Source organism: Poecilia reticulata, chromosome 16 (genome assembly GCF_904066995.2).
Source record: "Poecilia reticulata chromosome 16, P_reticulata-male-v2, whole genome shotgun sequence".
NCBI classification, from domain to species: domain Eukaryota; kingdom Metazoa; phylum Chordata; class Actinopteri; order Cyprinodontiformes; family Poeciliidae; genus Poecilia; species Poecilia reticulata.
The window spans coordinates 29,547,956-29,565,404 of record NC_088845.1 but is presented as its reverse complement, the minus strand read 5'-3'; the positions used below and the strand labels follow the sequence as shown (position 1 = coordinate 29,565,404).

Genomic DNA, 17,449 nt, shown 5'->3' with positions numbered 1-17,449 from the left:
TTCCTGAAAATGTACTTGTAAGAAAATGTACTTGCAAGTGCAATAAGATATTACATCCATCCATCCATTTTCTTTACACCCTTGTCCCTAACGGGGTCAGGAGGGTTGCTGGTGCCAATCTCCAGCTAACGTTCCGGGCGAGAGGCGGGGTCACCCTGGACAGGTTGCCAGTCTGTCGCAGGGCAAGCAATTAGATATTTGCTCCAGAAACTAGACCAAACATTCTTGGTAGGATTTAGTGTTTTTACAGTGTGCCGCCCATATTCAGAGCAGCGTCGACCTCAGCTGGGGAAACACTGATGCCCAGAGTTGTTGTCAGCAGCAGCACTAAGACAGGTCCTCCACATTATTAGATTGTTGTGTTTTGGGATTAAGCATTCCTCTGAAATCTTTTGAACATATTCATTAAGTCAGAGACAGAAGAGGGTGTGTGTGTGTGTGTGCGTGTGTGTGTGTATGGGTGTGGGGAGAGCTTTGAGGGGGCAAAAAGGAGAGAATGAAGGTTTCAGCTCTGATAAAAATTTATCTCAGCACATGACAGGCTTTTCAGCTGCACTTCATTTTCCCATTGAAGAGATTAAAGTTTTTAATATGACTATTTACAGAAATCTGGCTGCGGAGATAACAACAAACTATGATACGCTCCCGTTAAATGGCAGAATTAGGACATTGTTTCTGAGGGAGGATGGACAATTAATTAGAGCGCGCTGTTGGCTTTCAAAGATGTGCAAACATACCGACGGAGCATCAGGCTGAGAGGGGACGCGGCGTGAGGTCTGGCTGGTGTGGAATAAAGAGAATCCTGAGGAGAGGTGTGAAGGGGGTGGAGGCTGTAGAAGAGCCCCCACACATCTGCAGCACTGCAGCACGTCTGATAACTCATGTCTGCACAACATCAGTGAGTCACCAGGTTTAAAACAGTACCGCAGAGTGGATGAAGGTGAGCCAGCAGAGGCGACCCCAAAAGGGGGGGCAGCTGGGGCTAACGGCCCATTTGAAAAATGTTGGCCACCCCACTGGCCCAACAAGAGAATTATTATGTTCAGGTCATGGTAGGGCATGAATATAAAACCCAATTTAAAAAAAATTGTAAATTCATAAAATAAAATAAAAGCAGCAGTATGTAACTTTTTCTTAAAAAAATGTTTTTAAAAATATATATTTGTTTACATTATCATTATGTGCTGACACTATAAGACATATAATCTAAAAAAAAATAAAAAATCAAGCTCCTTGCCTTCTCCCAGTGCTCCCAGTACAAAGTGCAGAAATCCACCACAGTCAGAAATAACCAATTAGAACCAGAAGGAGGGTCTTAGTGCTGTCAATCACCTCCTGCTCACCCCCTCTCCCTTGCTAAGGTATAGTTGGTTCACCACAAGACAACCTGACATAAATGCTAATGCTTGCTAGCATAGCCACCGATGACGATTTTCCTGTCTCCATTAGCACATTTAGTACCACATACACAAGTTGATTGACAGCACTAAGACCATCCTCCTGGCTCTGATTGGTTGTTTTTGACCAGATTAACTGAATTACCTATTTTGACCTAAAAGCCTTTCTATTAGTTAGCTCAAAGCACCACAGTCTTGAACTGCGGTCAATAATGCAGATTCCCACACAGGAGTGAAAAGATGAGTCAGACTGGTCATGTTCACTTTAAAAAACACAGTGATGGACTTTTGAATAAAACCAAAGCAGCATGTACTTATTGCAAAGATTAATTATCCTTCAACGAAGCACAACCAGCTTATAATTAGCATTTCTAGATTACATTTGAAATAAAATTACTTCTTTTAAATGTTTCTTAAACTTATTACTGGCCCAGTCTGGACATCCGAATGAAATTTTCTGGGGACGCCCTTCAACGGGTGGAAAGAAATCCACATTTCTGTTTCCTGGATGCGCAAAACCCAACTAGAGACAGAGCACGTGTAAACCTGTGTTAAACCTCTGAGATAAATACTTCCTTTACATTAATTAAAACACAAAGCATCAGATTTAACGTCTGTTATCCTGATTAAAACATTCCCGGGACTTCCTGCTTGTGACTCCCTGAAAATCAGAGCAGCACAAACACGTCAGAGCGGTGACACGCTATTAAAAATACGCTATCTGTCTCAATCCCGTCTGCGTGCGCGCTTCCTGCCCGCTACCGCACACACGCGAGCCAGCGCCACTTTAAAGAGCAGCGCCTATCTGTCGGCCAATCTGCTGCGACGACACGCGCACTTCAGGCCCTCTCTGCTTCATCGTTTCTTGATTCTGTCATACCACACACCGCCTGGAGAGACCCTTTGAATTTTTATCTCCTAATTAAAATAACAAAACTCCTCTCCACTGTCTGCCCGAGTCACCGTCAAGGTAAGATACAAAACTGCCGCTGACAATGGCGAGGGGGTATATATCGCTGCACCAGCCATAAAAAGTTCGAATTTCTCAAATGCTCTTAGTTTACAAAGGGAATCAAGAACGAGATCCTGACTCTCAGATACCAGTCGGGTTTGTCTGGACCAATCCAGAAGCGCAGATAGCGTCCTCACGTGACGTCTGATGAAAACGTTTGACTGCGTTTTAACAAAACTCGAGCTCCGAACGCTTCCCTCCGGCCAAGATTGCTGCACATCCATCTGCTGTGTGTGTGTGTGTGTGTGTGTGTGTGTGTGTGTGTGTGTGTGTGTGTGTGTGTGTGTGTGAGCATGCTGGAAGAGAGCTTCAGGACTGTGTGTCCTAGTTTCACCGAGGCAGCGCTGAGCTCGTTGCAGTGACTCGCTTCAGGCGGCAGGAAAACTGTTTGAACTGCAACGTTAGAGGCGTCTGAACTGAAACTGGGGAAACAATTGCTCAGGTTAGCAGGATTTTTATATAGAACCTGTCTGCAGGATAAAGATGGCGCCGCGGCCGCATCCTCACAGAGGAAACGCATGCAAAACATAGAGCAGCGTTTTTCAACCTTTTTTGGGTGAAGGTACATTGTTTTAATTGAAAAAAATCACGAGGCAGGCACACCACCAACCAAAAATGGAAACAAAGATACTCTGTAGCCGCCTATATTACATATATAGTCATTCTTATCAAAGTGTCTTGAATAGAAATCAAATAAACACAAAAATGTATTTATCATATTTTACGTTTATTTCAAATTGCACTTAACATGTCCACTTCAAAAATACACCTGAACGGTGCCACAACACTGTGGTGTTACATTTAAAGAAGTTGTAGAAAACTTCAAAGTGTTTTACAAACTAATCCACAAGCATCTTATAGCTAGAATACAGAAAATAATTATTATTATTATGAAAAAAGCAATAATATTTGGGAAACATTTCACTTCATATTCACTGTTACAATATTTATAGTTGCATCTACAAAATGTCAATATCTGTATATTTGACCCACCTAGTGTGAAACCTGTGCATGTTTGAATGAAAACAGCTGATTTCCTGGAAGAAATTGAAGAAAGACAAAGCTCTTCCTCAACAACTCTCAGTCTCTCTCTGGTTTTAGTGTTTATAGTAGCCAGACTAGAGAAGCTCACTTCACACAGATAAGTTGTGGGAAATGGACTCATGCTCTTTCCAACTACTGCTGAGCTTCACTGTCTTTTCCATCACTTTCTAGATTCAGTGCTCTCACCGCTACCTGTAACATTCATGCATCACTAATTCTCTTGTTGTAATGTAAAATGCTCTGCACCTACTGCCATCTAGTGGTAAGAAAATTACATGATTACGCCGCTATTCACTATTACAGCAGACAATCGAAGATGGCATTATTTGCAGATAACTCACTTTCAAAAAAATCTTTTAAAACCAATTACCGTATTTTTCGGACTATAGAGCGCACCATACAAGCACCTTCAATTTTTTGGGGAAAAAAAAACAAAAACAAAACAAAACTGGAAGCTGCTCTCGGTTTTCCATTAGGCTGCGTCCTAATAAATCTGCTGGATATATTAAGGACGCAGCACTCCGTCTCCAAAGCCGAACCATGGTTTCGTTCATACCGAGCTTAGCGGCTCTATTTCCCTCCTGTAGTGCCAGATCGACAGCCCTCAATTTAAAAGCTGCATCATACGAGTTTGAAAACATTTCTCTGTCGTGCCTGCTGCTAGCATGTGCTATGAAAATGAGCACTTTCTTCTTTGATTTACAATTTTGACTTCTAATGATTCACTTCCTGCTAGAGAGCCCCCTGGTGGCTGAAGAAAAATTACACAGAAAAGCCGCACCGGGCTACAATCCGCATGGTTCAAAGTTTAGGAAAAAAAAGTAGTAGCTTATAGTCCAGAAAATACGGTACCGTAGATGAAATTGAATAATTTCCATGGCACACCTGACAATCACTCACTGCACACTAGTGTCCCGCGGAACAGTGGTTGAAAAACACTGACATAGAGGAGACTGAACCTGAAATCTGAGATCTGCATCATTCTTCACCAAACAACTGCAAATTTTCTTACATAATCTAGACATAATTTTGGAGTTTTATGTCCTAGACCAAAGCAAATGAGTACAATTGTTAAGTGGAAGATACATGTTTTTTAACTCTTTAAAAATAAAAATAAAAAATCTGAAAGGTTTAGAGTTCTTCATGGGTTTTCTTCCAGAGTTATCTGGTATTTAACCTAATATTTGCCATCAACTCTGACCAGATGCTCCGTCTGCTGAAGAGAAGCATCCACTCAGCATGATGCCACCAACACTCCTCACCCTTACATTAGTGTTTCCTGGGTGATTTTTGTTTAAATTGAAAATGGGATTTATTTTGACTTTCTTAAAAAAAAAAGTTCTAACCCTGCTTCAAACCTTTTCTCCCTGACCTGTCAAATCAATTCAGTTCAGTTCAACACTTCATTAATCTCAAAGGGAAATAACATGTTGTAACTGAAATTACAGTTTTCTTCAGCGTTGTTGTAAAATGCTGATGGCTGTGGACAGGAAAGGATCTCCTGTAGCAGTCAGTATTCCAGCAAATCTGCTAAGGGGCTCTGAATGCTTTTGCACACTGCAAAAGCATAAAATTGTACCACACATTTTTTTTCTAGTTTCTAGTTTAAATATGTCAGAACATTTGAAATAAGACAACATGAGCGTACAAGTAACTTTTAAGTAAGATGGAGAAAAAAACTGACATTAGAGCTAGTATTTTTTATGAGTATTCAAGAATTATTGACCTAAAACAAGCTACAAAAGGTGCTTTTGCGTAAGATAAAGGAGCGTCCTCTTATGAAGAGACTGCTCAAGGTTGTTTGTGGTTTTCTTGATTTTATAGAATCCTTCTAGTCTGAATCTTTCATTGGTTGTGTTCATTAGTCTTCATGACGCTGTTTGTTCACTAATGTTCTCTAAAAATCCTCTGTAACCTTCACTGAATGACTGGCTTTATACTGAGATTAAAGTTAGCACATTGAGTAAGCTGAGTTTCCATTGACCGTATAATTGCGCAATTGAACATTTAAAAAATAAATTTGCTTAATGGAAACAGCAATTTCAAAATATAAAAAAGAAAAAAAGCTGGTTTTACATGAAAAGATTTTGCACTAGGATCAGGTGGAGTTTTTTTTTCTTTTTTAGTTTATTTGGTAAAACTACAATGGAAACACTTTTTTCGCATCACAAGTTGCAAAATCAACAACCAGATGTTGCCACTGGCACAAACCACAAAGAAGACGATGACAGGAACATGTAGAAGGACGATGATATCATGTTTTTTTTTTTTTGACATCACCAGAATATTGACAGTTTTACAACACATTTGCAAAGGAAATAAATAAACTTCTGAAGGAAATTTGTTGCGGCTGCACAGTGGCGCAGTTGGTAGAGATGTTGCCTTGCAGCAAGAAGGTTCTGGGTTAGATTCCCGGCCCCGGTCTTTCTGCATGGAGTTTGCATGTTCTCCCTGTGCATGCGTGGGTTTTCTCCGGGTGCTCTGGTTTCCTCCCACAGTCCAAAAACATGACTGTCAGGTTAATTGGTCTGTCTAAATTGTCCCTAGGTGTGAGTGTGTGTGTGTGCATGGTTGTTTGTCTCTGTGTTGCCCTGCGAAAGACTGGCGACCTGTCCAGGGTGACCCCGCCTCTCGCCCAGAACGTTAGCTGGAGATGGGCACCAGCACCCCTCCCGACCCCGTTAGGGACAAGGGTGTAAAGAAAATGGATGGATGGAAATTTGTTGCGCTGAACTTTTATTTAAGGGTGTCAGGCACGTCAGAAACGTCCGACTTTCATTTTCTAATCATTTTAAATTCTACCTCGCTGTGATTTGTCACGTAAAAGCGCCGCTACAGCACAAAGTAGCTCATGGTTCAACATGAAACTTCGATGAAATATGAATACTTTTGCAAGGCGTTGCGTCAAGAAGCAAAGCGCTGAAATCCGCCTGAGCGGAGGCGTCGACCAGGCAACGGACAAAAACAAACGCTCCGCGAAAGGAGCTCTTTTAGGAAGATTTGTCACGGCTGTTTGCCTTTTCGCGACAGACGATTCAAATCTGAGAAATCCAGGTGAGCCGCCAGGGCCTGGGGGTGGGAGGGTCAAGAGTTAGAGCAAACAACCAAATGCATTAAGTTGAGAAACTGGGGAAAAGAGGCTGAAGGAAAGTGCTCTTGTTATGCCTGCTAACTGTCTGCAGTGTGAGCTGCCTTTGTGCAGTGGCCAATGCAGTTGGAAAGAAGGCTATTGTCTAAATCCTCCTGCAGAGCACCTGATAAAAGAATAAAGAACTATGACATATTCTAAAAACAATGGAGGAATTAAGGGAGAGACAATAGGCCAGCTGCCTCATTAAAACAATCAAAAACGGCATCCTGTATGTAGTCCAGATAATTAAAAAGCGTCGCTTCCGACCGCCTCTCAACACACCACATCCACCGGCTCGCCGAGACCCCGAGACTGCTGGCTCCGCTGGCTAAATGCCCTCGTCCCTCTCTTCCTCTTTGATTAATGGTTTATTTGAACATGCAGCTGAAGATGAACATATGAAGGAATTCATGAAGCAAAATTATAATGCAAGCCCTTCTCCCCCATCACCCCCCCAGCATAAGCACTCGTGAGCTAATCAAACGTCTCAGGATGAATCGGAGGGACCAGGGGCCGCGTGTGTCTCCTCCCCTTCGCCTAAAGCCCCGAGAGATTTCAAAGAGCAGGCATCACAGGGCATTCTTTTTTTTTAATTTTCTCACTTTAAATGACTTTATAAGAAAATGGATGTGTACAGTATCTCTGTTTGCATGGAGAAGGCAGGGAGAATGGAGTATGAGATACTTGAGCAAATTTTTTTATTTATTTATATATATATATATTTTGCTTCCTGCAAACCCGCTACCAACACCATATCTTAATGAAGCTGCAAACAAATCTCTCATGCCTTGTGCAAGAAAAAAAAAAAAAAAAAAAAAAGCTGAGAGACAACAAAGCAGCAGAAATAACAGAAGGGCCCGGATAATTAAACTGGCCTGAAGACAGGTATTCAAATGTTGGTGTGTAAACAGCACAACTCTTTAATAGTTTAGCTGTAAAATGCGTAGTTAAGCACATCAGCACTTGCCTCTCCCATCTGTCCAAACACATTACTGTGGCTGAGGCCATTATGGCTCTGGAGTACAGTCTCCCTGCACTGCAGCCACATATTATAGGAAGGGTTGAATGGGGCTTCTGGGAGCACTAAAAAGGGGCCTGTTGGCATTATCTCATTGCATCATGCTCTATAAAAGAATGAATTCTGGAGGGTATTAAATATTAGTCATCAAAATTCTAAAAAAAAAAAGAAAAAAAATGAATCAAGCATTTAGTGAACTAGTGTAATTCTAAGAACAAATTCCACATAAATACAACACCCTGTTTCTATGTTGGAGACTCTTATTTTGAAGTAAGAAAGCACACTGCGTGTCAGGACGTCGGCGTTCCCCATACATACAGAGTCTGCAGTCCTGGACGGTTCGATTCCCAAACTTGAGACCTTTGCTGCATATCTTCACCCATTCCCTCTCTCTCTGCTCTCCTGTCTAGAAAGGCCACTAGTACCAAAAATAAAAGATAAAAAGAAAGGAAGCTGTTTTTCAGTTGTTGGTTGTATGACAAAGTTAGTTAACAAAACCTGCTAGATGGAACAAGATAAAAATGCTTCGTCAGTAATGTGAGAAAACAGCAACTGACTGAGAGCTGCTAATAATGCTGAAGTTAGCATGTGTAGGAGTTTCAAGGCAGCACTAAGCTAAACAGATAACAGACTTCAGATAACATCAAATATGCACTCCATATTTGATCTCGAGATCAAATATGGAGACTTATCAAACCTGAGCCTGATTATTCTACACTCAACAGAGAAGCTTTAAAACACAGCTCTGGATTTGTGAAACACACCAAGGGGTATTTTCAAAGCTATCTTTTTGTAGCACTGGAAGCACCATTCAATTGAAATAAAATCACAATATATAAACTGGACTGAGAGTCAATGAAAGTGAAAAAGAAAAATTCTCAGTTTTTCCAAAAATATTGCAAAAAATCTCAATATTGTGTATATTCTCCTTACCTTGTGAGTTGGGCTTATTGTCACAACCAAACGTTTACATTTTTCACTATTTATCTGTTAGTCTCTGACCTATTTTTATTTTTTGTTTATTTTGAAGACAGGTAAACAGACCAGGCAACTCAGATAATTATCATTAAGACCCACTTTGGCAATACTGAAATTAATTGCTAGAGCAATCTTGGAGAACAGATTTTCAATCTCTGTTTTCCTGATGTTTCCTAGTTAAATCAAGGTCAAATAAAACAAATAAATAGTCCAGATTGAACTAATTGTACTTGGTTATAACGTACCTAATTTACCTGAGCTGTCAAACATTCAGAATTTGTACCCAGCAATTAAAATCAACCTCTAAACCATACTGCTACATCACTTTTAGTGGTTCAATTTTACCAGCACTGCTTGAGTGAAAGATGTGTTGGGTTTTCTCGTACAAAAGTGCTTCTGGCCTTTTATTTTCTACTTTTAAACAGCGGAAGTTTTTAATATGCGATTCCAGATTCAGAGTGGAACTCAAATCTCCTTTGTGAAGTTGATTATTAATGCGGACCCCTCTCTCTTCTTTTTTTTTTTACTCTTTTTTTTTTTTCCACGGCTACTTACATTTCTCATCTCCGTCTATTGGCTCTGCACTAACTGCTGGTCTTAATTGTGAAGTGAGGCCAGTGGCGCCTGAAGCCACAGAGAGGGTTGTAATTAAAGACCTCTACTCCTCTTGTCTTCAAATCAGCTCCGGCTCCTCCTGGTCAAATGGGAACAAGCCGCTCGCACCTCCGAATATCAAGTAGTTGCGCGCCAGAAACAGTCGCCTCCCTGTTCTGAAACAAAGCTTCATTGCAGGTGCAATTCACAACCGTGACACAACCATGGCTTCCCAACACAGGTTCGTGGCAAATAAATAAATAAATAAATCAAGTCGCCGAAAGAGGCTGGATAATGTCTGTATCTGCATCTGACAGCGGACCGGACAAACACTGAACAAATCCTGCTCATGGACACCAGTAAATATTTGGATTGTTTCTGGATCAGCAGAGATGAACACATTAGGATGACTCACAGCTCTACCAGTCCACAGTTAAAACCCACTGCAAGCATCACATATAAGGTCAAATAAGCCAAGTATTGTTATTATTATTAATATTATTAGTTAAGGATACAGTAAACTAGATATAGCTGACTCTTATCAGCACAGCTCTGACAGATTGTGTTATTGTGTCCTCTCTGCCACTAGGAGGCACTCTTCTCATGCTCTAGCTGCAGGCTGACCCGCTGTGATGATGCAGAGATGCCTCAGACATAGCAGGCCAGCACAGACGCCTGTCTGCATATACATCTTCAGGAGGACGATTCTGATTCTTTTAGTCTTGCGAGAAACAGATTTGGATCAAAAAGGAACATTTTGTCATTTAAAAAATAAACCGTTTCCCCCTGATAAGAGCTCAGATGTTTAATTATGTTTTTCCCCACTTTTTTTTAGACAGAATGTCACAAATATGGCAGGCTTTGCTGTATTTCAGGGCAACAGAAATCATTCATCTTCCATTAAGCAACTTCTCCCATCATCCCAAATATCTCTCATTTCACACTAAAGTATCCAGACTAATTTTAGTATCAAGTGTTTTGGGGGGATTTTTTTTTTTGCAGATACAATCAGTTACCCAGAGATCGTGGCCTTGAGCGAATGGCACGTGGGTCAGAATGCACAAATGAAAGAATCGTCCCAGGGGAGCCTGGCGCACCACTCTCTCTCTCTCTCTCTCTCTCTCTCTCTCTCTCTCTCTCTCTCTCTCTCTCTCTCTCTCTCTCTCTCTCTCTCTCTCTACTGTATACATTCACAGCGGCTGCATCGAACAATGTCACCCAGCCTCTCAATTAGGAGCCGTTTGAGGACATTAGAACAAACAGTTTTGACCCAAACGGCGCAGAGATGTGACTGAGTAAGCGTTTTTTATTTCACACAGGGATAAAATGAAATGTATTTGCTTTGAAACGGAAAGACGTTTCTCCGGCAGAGGGATGTTTGCCTGGTGATGCTGTTGTAATCATTTTATAAGAGGTGGTGAGGAGGGGGGCTGGGGGGAGAGAATGGGGAAACAAATGTGAATTAGCAGCTATTTCTGCTCTGGAATGCTTTGAAAACCAGAGTATTACATTTAGAAATGTATTCGTTCGATACCTCTTTTAATAAGGTGTTTTCAGTTCTATAAACTACGTCCAATTTTTCCCCCCACCCAAGAGAAATTCAGTGGTTTTCAGCATTTTCTAGTATGTTTAGGCAGTGCTGTCAGCGTTCAAAACAGACAACACCGACATTCCTTCAGTGTACCGAGCCGCTGTCCCTCGTTAGACGTCGGCTCCTCCCCGTCCCGCAGCAAAGCGGAGTAGACTATTAAAGCGCAGCCCTGACTGGCTGCTCTCCGCTCGGCTTTTATTCTTTATTTGGACAGGTTTGTCCCACTGAGATCTCTATTAGCTCTCCTTCTCTGCGGGTAAGTGCTTGCCTGTGTCCTGGTTGTGGCCAGTCGACATGTGTTTACTGCGGCTCCCGCTGTGGCGGCAGGCTGGTCGGGGTGTTTGGGGGGTGGGGGTCCGTCCTGACCAAGCCCTGCTAATGGGACCAGAAGACCCCTCGTGACAGGACGGCCTAGCTAACTCTCCCTCCCTCTCACCCCCCCAGCACCTCCCACTCTTCTCCAGCTGTGGCCTCGTGGCCCGTGTCCCCCTCCCCACCCTCTTCCCATCATGCCTCGGTGGGAGCAGGTGAACGGCGCAGAGCCAATGGCGGCAAGCTCGTTTTTTTTTTCCTGGGAGAGCGGCGCTCCACCGCCGCTCGCCTCAGTGGTTCCTCCAACATGGCTCCGGCCCTACGCCACATGGGCTGGCTGGCCGGTCTGCGTGTGTGTGGGTGTATGAGAGAGAGTGTGTGTGTATTTGAGGAAGAGGTTTGGGGTGGGGGGTGGATAGTGAATGCCAGCCCTAATGCAAATGCTTGCCTTTTAAAACATGGAAGGCTCTCTCCTCCTCTGCCTCTCTTCTTTGGAAAAACTCTATTTTGGCCTTCTGGTGCTGGCAGTTATTTCCTCTCCTCTCCAGAATGACGGAGAGCCAGAAAGATGCACCTGTCGTCCATTTTGGAATGCGGCGTTTATCGATTTGCTGAAGTTGTGTGTTCAAGTTCTGAATGCTCACCAAATTTCCACAGTAACATGTGGATTTCTTCCTCCCGACTTGTTTATGTGGATGCTGATTCGGTATTCACAGCACACACACTGCAGTCGGTGGTACCCCACCTCGGCGTGCCCTCTGTCTCTGCACCCCTGTAACTCTACATATTGCTTAAAGTACGTGCTAATTAAATTTTCAGTGGCTTTGCGAGGGGAAATAAATAATCTGCGGCTAAAAGGCCTAATTGCGTTTGTCACATCGTGCTTCGGCGGCTGGTGCATCGGGGAGCGCAGCCGCTGCCCTCGCTCATTGCCATTCTGTCGTCCTGGCAAGCCCCCCACGCTGCCCCAGGTATCGCCACGCGGCCATCTGGAGCAGACATCTGTCTCTCTATTGATCACAAGGGTTTAGCACTTGATCAAACAGACTGCGACAGGAAATTGCTCTTTTCCCCACAGAAAAGGCCAATCGGCCTGCGTGAGGGTAATAGAGTGGAACAGAGATGCGGCGGCGGGGAGAGCGGGTGCCGGGCAGCCAGGGCGGGCACTGGCTACAGGGATGTCTCTAACCCTCTCTGCTGACGCACCAGCAGGAAGTCTTCAACAACGTCTTCTGAAATCAGGTTTTACAATCCTGCACATGCACACACAAAGGAAAATGATCCAACCCTCAACAGGGCTGGGAATTTATCTTATTTATCACGATAGATTTCATGTCATTTTAAGAATTCTGATTTATTGTTGCCTTGATAAATTCAAATTAATTGCACTTAAAACTCCCTAGTAAAACTGCCTGTATTGTCAGGATTGTTAGTTTTACTATTTTTTCCAAATTTGAAAATATGATTGAAAGCAGTTATTGTGTGTGGCTTAATGATAAAAATAATAGTGTCCTAAAGAAGTGTATTAAAAATGTTTTCCATGAACGGTATCTGTGTCTGTGTGGCTATTATTGCTGTGTCATGCAGTCACCTAAAAAAATAAGTAATAATAAATAGTTCTTATGACCGCTATCACAACAGTGCCGCAAAATATCATGATAAGTCCATATCGTCCACTCCTGAGAGATGGATATTTATTGTATTGTTTGTGTTATCATTTGTTATCATGATAAGTATTTTAATTGATTGTTGTCATAATACATTGCGGTTGATAAAGTTTAAATCCCCCAAAACTATTTGCATTGTCGAAATTGTTAAGTTTTACTCAATGAAAGTATCAATAAATGAATTTGAAAATGTGATTAAAATCAGTTATTGTGAGCAGTTTAGTGATATAAATCATACTTCTTTATTTGACTGGTGTCTTGAAGCGTATTAAAAATATTTTTCAAAAGCAGTATTTGTGTTTGTGGGTCTTTTCTCACTGTATCATGCTGTCACAGTCATACAGTTAGTTAGAAAAGTCATTATAAATAGTTCTCATCACTTTTATAGTTATCACAACAGCAACACAAAATATCACGATAAAACCTTATGTCAGGATCGCCCATACCTACAGAATGTAGAATTAATTATAAAAGCCATTCAGGTAACTATTTAAGTTTTGTGTCAAGTGTTTAAAAAAAAATCCAAATGAATTAGTGGGAATACGCCAGATGGTGAGAAATTAACATTCATTGATATAGAGAGAGCAAGAAGAAAAAAAATATTAAAAAATAAATTAACACTAGGCCTGTCAGTTTTCATAATAATTAAACTGTACAACATGGTGCAAACTCCTAACAGTGTGAAAGTCTTCTGAAATTACGAGTGGCTGAATATGTAAGCGAGCGCCTGGGTGTAAGGTTTCAGCGGTGGAGGAAATCCCTGACAAGCCTTGGAGTTGCTCGCTGTATCCCCAGTGGAGTTCGACACACTATTACAGCCCGAGGTGAACAGCTCCTGAATGTGTGTCACAGCGCGTTAGCCGAGGCTGTGGTCCACTTTAAAAAAAAAAAAAAAACACTCCCCCCGCACCCCCTTCTCCCTGCTCAGGCATGCTTTCGAGGCACTCGGTGCAACAACATGTTTAGCAAGTATGGACAATTTGATACTGAAGGTGACATTTATTCCCCATTGTGGCAAAACATTTAATTGTTCCTGCAGAGAGCAAGATATGTTTCCCCTTGCCTACAGTGCTGGGATCGTCCTTTTGGAAATATGATGCAAATTTGGGATGAAGCAACTAATTCCTTCCTTGGCCCCCCCCACCCCCCATTTCAATCCTCCGCCAGCCTCCATCTTCCCCCAGACACAAGGATTCTGATTAATCGTGTGACCGCCCCTCGTTTTTCCTGTTTTTTTTTTTTTTTTTGCATTTTGCCACAATCTCACAGCACCATGGTGAGATGTGTGAGGTGTTTCGCCACTTTTGGCAAGCTGAAAAGATGTAGCCCAAGGAAGAACAAGTCGAAAGTATGAACGGAGGGATGGGAGGGGTGGCAGGGGGAGAGAAGGTGGTGGGGGCAGAGGGAAAAAAAATATGACCAGGGGACGTGATAAAAAATTATCAGCCAGTGTGTTTTCCTGTTTGGTTTTAATCTACATTTAATTAAATTCTTATCTGCTGTGTGCTTATGGCTGCATTTGAATGGCGAGGCTGCATTCATTATGAATGGTAAAATTGAACTCAGTACATTGTGTGTGGCCCAATAAAGAAACAAGACTCTTATTGGGAGTGCGTGCGCAAGCTCTCCGACAGACATGCGGAAAAAATAAGTCAATTAAGATCGCTCTTTAAATTACCGCTGTATCAAAACAAGGGGCGGGAGCACGCTCCATAATAGAATCCTGACAGGGAGAGAAAGAGAGGGAGCACAGCTCACTGTTTTTAATATACGTCCCAATTGATACAGCCAATTGTATTAGCTTGTTTATAGAATGGTTGGCCCACACTAGATTTACTGCTCTGTCAGGATAGTTCATAACCGACAAAGGTGTAAAAAAAAAAAGTTCTGCGAATCTAGAGGTCAAATGAAAAATGGTGCCAGCAGCATAATAAGAGCTCCTCATAAAGATTCTGGTTGTTATCTGAATATTAGAGGCCAGCAGCAAAGGTCAGCAGATACCAAAGAGTTAAACCCCAGAACAGATTCATCTTCCAAAATTCTAATTCTATTGACAAAAAAGACAAAAAGAAAAAGAGAGAGAGAGGGAGGGCGAGAGAAATAGCTTATAACAAGCAGGCGGCACTTCATAAGCTAAGAACAACATCCCATCGGCAGCACCCAGAAAGCTCCGAAAAACACGCTGAGCTGATGCTACAAAGTTGGGAAACCGCGAAAATCCCTAAATCTTCTTCTCTTTTTTTTGCTTATTCCAAGCGAGCATGTGGTGGGAACGGGAAGCCCCCCCACCCCCTCTCCCACGCGCTGCCTGCTTGTGTTTACAGAGCCGTCCCCGTCTCTAGGCCCCGCTCATCCACGGCGCTGACACGCGGTGTCGACATGATTAGGGGGGGTCTGCCTTTGCATAAGGGGTTGGGGATGGAGGGGTGGGGAGAGAGGAGGATCGGCAGATGAATGACTCTGGTGCATCGGAGAGAGAGAGGGGGGATCACGGCAGATAATCGCGCCTTCCACTGCCGCGCTGCGAGCTCTCAGATCCCCGTCTTTAAAATAATGTTCGGAGTCAAGTCTCTCCAAAGCTTTTTTTCCCCCTTCTTCTCCCACAACACTCTTCTTTTTTTCTTTTTTTGTAGGTTATCTTCCTGCGTTTTTGTGTTTGCTGTTTAAATCTTAACAGGACACAAGCAGCGAGGGAGAGCAAATATGTCTGGAGTCGGAGGAAGCCGAGTGGAAATGTTATTGCGAGGGGGGTTAAGATTAGCTGTGGCAGTGGGTGAGGGGGGGATAGAGAGGAGGTGAACACCCACCCCCCCTCCCAACACCCAACACCCTCCTCTCTATTTGAGAACAGCTCGAGTAAAACTTGGAATGTTTGAATTTAACCTTGGGAGTCCGGATTCAGCCGGAAAAATAAATCTGACCTCTTGTAAAAGAAAGAAAAAAAAATAAAAGGGGCAGCACCATTCTAAAGGCATTTACTCAAACAACGAGACCAAACGCCAAATCTTCTTAAGTACATTTAAATACAGAGTACAGTCTGAATACAGTACAGCATAAATTCCAGTACCATAAATACTGCTATCACCTCCGCAGAGCTGCCATAAAGTACGGCTGCTGTGTCTGGGACTATAAACCTCTGGCGTTACTCATCGGGAATAAACACACATGCACAATTTACTGCACTAGATCTCCCCCCCCCCCTTTTGTTTATCTTTTAAATAAGCACACTTTATCACCCTCCTGCATGAGTAAATTGCATGCAATGTGTGTTGTTTTAACATGAGATACGCTGTCCGGAAGATTCATTTCTCTCGACCCAATTCAATTGTCTCGGCAACATCCCCGCCGCCATAGGCATCGGGCCCCATCACCTGTTTGTTATCGGCCCCGGCCTGTTTGTGGAACTCTTGGCACCGACTCCCCGCTAACAGCGGGGCTCTCTGAACTTCTTACGGTTTGATGGCGGGAAAATGACGCTAACAGCTAATTAACATCATAAAGAGTGTTTTTAAGCTGACGGACGACACCTGCGACCTTCATTTGCACGCGCTAAACGTGAAATTACCTCTGTTTTTACTTTTGCAGATAGCCCTTGCATTTTTTTTGTTTGCTTGTTTGCTTAGCAGTTCCGGCTTCAGATTTAGCTCTTCCGCTGTGTGTAAAAGAAGAAGAAAAAAATGAAGGCCAAAAATAATTACAGTCACAGTACAGCTGCCAGAATTACTGCAATGCCGCATTCCTTTTCTAATTTCTATTTGAATACACAATTTTTTTCCAGCCTGCCATGACATGGACCTCCAGTTACTGGTCCGGATAACAAAGTGCCGCCTGTCAGTCTGAGACACTTTACTGGCTGGCTGAACTAAGCTGGTTTAGACTGACAAGTCTTCAGCTGTAGCAACCCCGCCGTTAGCTGGCGTTTCCTCTGGAGTCCCTTCCCCTTCTCTACGACTTCCAAAACTCTGTCATTGGCGTCGTACAGGCAACTCTATCCTCTCCCTCTGCCTTTAAAAGGAAGAGAGCAGATACCGTCCTGGCGAAGTTAGCCGGTAATGCACTCGCACCTCATTACAGGCCCACATTACGGACTACAGCAGTAATACGGCTTTAATCTTCTCCAAATCGTTCTAAATGTCAAGCCAGGGCCAGGGACTTCCCACTCTGCTGCACCAGTGGCTTAGCCTGCTGCTATCCCCCCATTTTTTTTTTTTTAGCGTATTAGCTATAGCCAGAGTATTACACTCTCTGCCAGATCCCCTGAAACTTTCAACTCTTTTGTTCCAACATTCAATGCAACATTAACATACCCTTTGAAATTGTGTCTTCCACCCCCACACCCCTTACCAAAAAAAATAAAAATCCCAAACAGCAAAATATGAAAACAGTTAATACCTCCACCCCTTCTTATTTTTTTCCCTCCGCGTCTCCTAATGAGACGCAACATCCCCGTCTCTCCACTGAAGGATCCAGACTTTCCGTGTGATAGAGACTGCGGCTGTTTATTAATAATGAATTTGGGATGTTTTTTTTTTTTTTTTTTCCTGCGTGCCGAACGTTATCAGCGCGCGCGCACAATCCCGACCAATAGTTTTGCCCTGATGGGGTAGCTGGGTTCCTCATTAGCAGAACATATTTAATCCAGAAGTTTCTTATCAAATGTCACACCTGCATCTCCAAATGGCATTTTCACATTCATTCGCCTGTAT

The 17,449-nt window shown here is 42.8% G+C and overlaps 1 protein-coding gene across 3 annotated transcripts in view; it reads right to left on the bottom strand.

Annotated features, from left to right (window-relative positions):
* The window catches only part of zfpm2a (zinc finger protein, FOG family member 2a), a 164,486-nt gene that overhangs the window by 8,139 nt on the left and 138,898 nt on the right, over window positions 1-17,449 (bottom strand). Inside the window, exon 1 of one of the 3 annotated variants that reach the window (XM_081597627.1) lies at window positions 738-1,154. The exons of the other annotated variants lie outside the window; for them this stretch is intronic. The gene's annotated coding sequence lies outside the window, so the exon portion shown is untranslated. Of the gene's footprint in view, window positions 1-737; window positions 1,155-17,449 lie in introns of those variants that run through there. 3 annotated transcript variants of the gene reach the window in all.